The following is a 6,127-nucleotide window of genomic DNA, read 5'->3' on the forward strand; positions in this document are numbered from 1 at the left end:
ATTCTTCCATTGCAAAACTACCATTCCAGTGTTTTACTTGCTATATTGTATTTACTTTGCCACCATGGCCTTTTTTGCCTTTACCTCCCTTCTCACATCATTTGCTCACATTGTATATAGACTTGTTTATACTGTATTATTGACTGTATGTTTGTTTTACTCCATGTGTAACTCTGTGTTGTTGTATCTGTCGAACTGCTTTGCTTTATCTTGGCCAGGTCGCAATTGTAAATGAGAACTTCTTCTCAACTTGCCTACCTGGTTAAATAAAGGTGAAATAAATAAAAAAATGAAAAACCATGTGTATGTGACAAATAAAATTTGATTTGATTTGACCATGACCTGTTATTTTCATGTGTGGTGAATGATCAAACTTTGAGACATCAGTTAATGATGAACATTAGTTGTCTCCAAACATGCATGTGTTTAATATATTAACCTCTTCTCTAGGGATTTCTGTAATTTTCTTAATCACATGGTCTACAGGGGTCTGCCCACTTTGACTCTGCATGAAAGTAAGTATCCTGGTCCTTGTGATTATACCTCTTTTTACTTAGATCCTAAATAAGGTCCAGAGTTTTTCCCACATGATTGGAGAAATCTCAGTGCCCTGATTACAGGTATGCTGATGCTGTGCTCTGCTGTCTGTCAGACCTGTGTCCTTCAGTGTGGTAGATATGGTGCTGGAGGTCAGTGTGGTGTTGGCTACTTTTGTCCATCCAGAGAGCAGGACCCCTCCCAGGCTACAGAGGCCCAGGCTCCTGCTGCACTAAGGTACCCATCACCATTTATTATACAGTAAGTACACCACCACCAATAGGGGAGGTTCTGTATTTGGTGCATCATTGTGTAATACACAACATCACCAGTATCACTTGCTGCTCTTAATCTGCTTCTATCTGCATCATCTATTATGTCGTCACCAGGGCAACCATAAGGGTCAATTAAATTATGTTTGATGTAGAAGTGGCCGAGTTATATCAAATAGACATTGGCCAAATTATTTCAAATAGATAGGGAAGCCCTTGTTAGGGAGCATGTTGTGGAAAAATGGAGGGCATTTTGTCCTAGGGAGAAGCAGTTTCTCAATAGCATATAAAAAAGCAAACAGCCGTAAATAGCCTTAAAGCGCTTGTCCAATCATGTGACAATCACAGTAGAGTATATTTGAATCCTAGAACTAGCTGTGCCAGTGATGTCATCCTTACTGGAGGCAGTTTGCCATTGTGTGCTTTTTTTGGTGCCTCAGTGGGTGTTGTGTTACAGAACAGTGTCGTGGTAGTTTAACAGAGCCTGGCTATCTGGGGCAAGGACGTGCTGGCTGGGTTAGAGGCCTGACAGACTGACAGGCTGTAATCCCTACATCCCCTACAGTCACTAACCTGTTACGTTGCTGTGGCGATGATGTCACTCAGTGTGGCTCTCCTTGCCCGCCTCTATCTATTTCTCTTAATTGTCTGCTCTGAGCTGCCTGAGGTGGGTTTTGCACCCGTCCCAGTCAGACCATGTTGAACATGTAGTTAACGCCTGTCAGGGCTCCCTCTCTCTCCCCAAGCTTAAACATGTCCTGTGTTATGTACCCACAGCTTTCAAATGAATTGTACATATAGTTCTGGCCAAATATAGTGACACTTTTGCACTTTTCTTAGATAATTCCCTATTTCTCTTAAAATAAGTTGAAACTGAAAAACACGTTTGGTCTCCACACCTTGTTATTGGATTTTCAACATTGCAGAACCAATTTTATTTTGTAAACTTAAGTTTACAATTTTATTTTTCAAATTTTAAATGAAGACAAATGGCATAGACACCCTGGAGCTAGTACTTGGTTGCACAGCCTTTGGCCAAGATAACTGCAGACCAATGTTTCCTGTAACCATAAACGATCTTGCTGAACCTTTCTACTGCTAATTTGGCCCACTCTCCAGCAGCATACTGCTCTAATTCTTCAATGTTTGATGGGTTCCCTCCACCAACTGCTGTTTTCAGATCTCGCCATAGGTTTTAAATGGGATTCAGATCTGGACTCTTTGCTGGCCACTCCAGAACAGTCCAGCGTTTCTTTTTGAACCATTCCTGGGTGCTTTTTGATGTGTGTTTGGGGTCGTTGTCCTGCTGGAATACCCACAACCTTCAACGGAGACCCAGTTTTTGGACACTGGGTTGAGCATTCGACTCCAAAACACACAAATATCTCCTGATTTCATGATGCCTTGCGCACTTCAAGGCCCCCAGTACCAAAGGTGGCAAAGAAACCCCACAGCATTGTCAAACCTCACCCGTGTTTGATTGTAGGGAGGGTGTTCTTTTAATTGATTGGTTCATTTGCTCGCTGTGCATGAAAATTGGCAAGCCACCCCGGGTCCTCTCCAAATACTACCGCTGCACCATCGAGAGCTTCCTGACCAGTTGTATTGCGGCCTAGTAAGGGAATGACTCCATCCACGACCGCAAGGCCCTCCAGCGGAGGGTGAAAACGGCCCAGTACATCACCGGGCCCGTGTTTCCCACCCATCCAGGACATCCACCAGACATTGCACGCTATCTCATCTAACTTCTATTGGGTATCTACTGTATGTCTATTAGAATACAGTAGACCTATTGCTTTAGTTTGTTGACTATCACAAATGTAGTTAGTTCATTTATATTGATTTAAGACTGACAGGCATAATCTGTTTTAAATCTTAAACTGTATATAAAGATAGGCAGGTCACTAGAGGGAAATGCTAAAGGCAGACTTAGAGTAATGGTCCTTATATGCTCTCGGGTGAGGAAGTTCTGCAGAGCTTCCAGAGGGTGAGGCAGATGCTGGTCCCCCCCTGGCCCAGGGGTTTCCCTCTGCAGGCAAGTTGCTAGTATCCAGCCAGGGAAGCCCAGTGTTCAGTGGAGCAGCCTTCATGAAAGAAGATTTTGACAGTCAGAACACCACATTACACACACAGAGGTCTTGGCATCACAACTCCTGCTTCCTCCAAGATCAACTGTTCTGCCTGCGGCTATGGAATCCTGACCTGTTCACCGGACGTGCTACCTGTCCCAGACCTATTATTTGACCATGCTGGTCATTTATGAACATTTGAACATCTTGGCCATGTTCTGTTATAATCTCCACCCGGCACTGGCCACCCCTCATAGCCTGGTTCCTCTCTAGGTTTCTTCCTAGGTTTTGGCCTTTCTAAGGAGTTTTTCCTAGCCAACATGCTTCATCACCTGCATTGCTTGCTGTTTGGGGTTTTAGGCTGGGTTTCTGTACAGCACTTTGAGATATCAACTGATGTACAAAGGGCTAAATGCTATATAAATTTGATTTGATTTAATAGAAATGTTCCCCAAAGACAAATTAGAACAGAGTTTGAACTTTGGTGGACCTCCGCTTGTGCCCTCAAGCCACTGTGTTCTGGTATTTTGGCAGGCTCTGACTGGTACTATACTTTGGTAAGTGCCAAATTATGGATAATGCCTTACTTCAACCTTTAAATTAGAAAGACATTTGCAATAATGTCTCACCATGTGAGGTGTGATTGCCCTCAGACAGACAGGATGAATTGTGATGGATGCAAGGTGTCTGGCGGGCTGCACAGCCTTAATATTCCCAGCAATTTTACCTAAGAACTGCCAGACCATACTGCTGACAATATGTTGAAAACTGTTTTACAGCTTGGTGATTGTTTTTCTCATACTCGTAGTCTGCTCAGCTGACTATTAGCAATGAATTGTGTTTTGGTTCCTTAGGTTCGCTCCCTCCTCTTTGGGGCCTTGTCCTGTGAGCAGGGTGATGGTTGTACCTTTGTGCTGCCCAGTCTGGTGTGTTCCAGTGATACAGAAGATGGGGGGATATGACAGTGTCAGTGGTGCACTGTAAGTTACCATAGAACAATGAACCAGCCAATAACTATTTTTCTACCCTGCCATTTTTTTCAGCAGACCATATTTTGTCTTTTTCCATTGTGTAGTGTCTTGACTTTACTTTCATTAATCTGATGACTGTTATTTATTTAATCAACTAACTATGTTTAATTGTTACCCAATAAAATTAATCATGTAACAATGAACTCATTAGGATTTGGGGCACCATGGAAGAGGTTATTTAAAGAATTACCATCTCCTGAATTAAACTCTAAAGAGCTTTAACTATCACATCAATCTTCTACTGTTGTTCACTCTGGAAGATGGCCAGCCATGTCGGTGGTTCCCATTGGTGATGAGGGCAGCTAACCAGCCGCACCAGTGATTGTCTGGGAGGCGAGCCTCTCGCCCACGCCTCGTGCCGATTACTCAGGGTTCAGGACTCAGACCCCTTCACATGAACAGCTACAACCCGGCAATGTTCCGGTCCAAAGGAAGGTGAGTTTATTTCTTCACCTTGTGTTGAGGTTCAAAGTTCCAACCATTTTAAATGTGTAGCCCCCGTTTCCTGGTCTCTGAGATTCTGCGTTTAAACCACTTTAGACGTGGCTGCAACTCCCCGTCTTTCTTGTTGTAATGTTATTTTTGTGGCAATCCTTTTATGCACTCTGGCCGAAGGGGACGGTTCCATCAGGCTGACATCGGGGCGTGGCTACTTACTGTGCACAAAGTTATGTAAAACTAACTCTCTCTTATGGCTCCAAAAATCACATTCATATCTTAAAAATAAATAAATTTTTCATATTATATGGAAACTTGATAAAGGGGATATACTTTCCAAGTTTTTTTTCTCCCCAATTTCGTGGTATCTTGTCTCATCGCTACAACTCCCGTACGGGCTCGGGAGAGACGAAGGTTGAAAGTCATGCGTCCTCCGATACACAACCCAACCAGCCGCACTGCTTCTTAACACAGCGCACATCCAAGCCGCACCAATGTGCCAGAGGAAACACTGTGTACCTGGCAACCTTGGTTAGCGCGCACTGCGCCCGTCCCGCCACAGGAGTCGCTGGTGCGCGATGAGACAAGGACATCCCTACCGACCAAGCCCTCCCTAACCCGGACGACGGATCTCCCGGCCGCGGCCGGTTACGACAGAGCCTGGGCGCGAACCCAGAGTCTCTGATGGCACAGCTGGCGCTGCAGTACAGCGCCCTTAACCACTGCGCCACCCGGGAGGCCATACTTTCCAAGTTACAGTATTTCATCCATACTGCTTTTCATTTTGTGATGTCATAAAAAATTGTATGAGTTTTTTTTATAGCTCCCCACATTCTTATGTTAGAATTATTGTTCCAGTTTCCACTTTTGACTTTCAGTGGGAAAAGCCTATTAACAAAGACATTGGTGGATTTTACTGGAGGGGGAGAAGGAGCCCTTTTCTCCTGTAATTTACAACAGGGTGTGAACTGTCAAACCGGCCCAGTTCCCTCTTCTGTGGGTGAGAGAAGGTCTGGTTATTGTAACCATTGCCAAGCCGATCTGACCCATTGTGATCCTCACAGGACAGTCATGACAAATGTAATTGTATTTAATATTTAAATTTGAGTGCTTTAAATGATAGTTCATAAAATATGTCCATTTGTTTTTACTTACAAATAAGTTATTCCAATGGTATATGTGCATCTTTTGCAAGGAGGAGAGTAGATTTGAAAGTCAGACATCAAAAACATAAAGTCTCCGGACATTTTGCGAGAAGATTTTTTATTTTTTAACTCCCACTTTGGGCTGGATGTGTAGTTCATACATGCATAAACATGAGTGACAGCTAGCAAGATGTACACACAGGAGAGAGAGAGAGCAATGATATCTGCACATGAGTCCACTTTTGGCTCGTGAGTGCTATTTTCAGAACTACTGGGTAAAATGTATCAGAATGTCTTTTAAGTGATGTATAGTGTAGTTGATCTAGACCTGTCCATGAAAACATTCCTCAAGCCAAGAGCATGGATGCCACACCTGTGGAATGTGTAACTAAACATACAGATCACACTGAGCATTCTCTTGTAGCTTCAGGCAGTTTCCTCTGGTTGCATAAGAGCAGACAACTGCGAGGGAAACAGGCTCATAGTGAGTCTGGTCCACTGTGGTACTGAGGCAGAGGCATTGACAAGTCACAGTAGTGAATTGCTACCCTCTCTTCAGGGTTCCATCTGAAGAGAGAACAACTATGGAGAGTTCTCTATCAGAAACACATGATCATGTGTAACAGTATAGCTTA

The sequence above is a fragment of the Oncorhynchus keta genome, chromosome 14 (genome assembly GCF_023373465.1).
Source record: "Oncorhynchus keta strain PuntledgeMale-10-30-2019 chromosome 14, Oket_V2, whole genome shotgun sequence".
Taxonomy (NCBI): domain Eukaryota; kingdom Metazoa; phylum Chordata; class Actinopteri; order Salmoniformes; family Salmonidae; genus Oncorhynchus; species Oncorhynchus keta.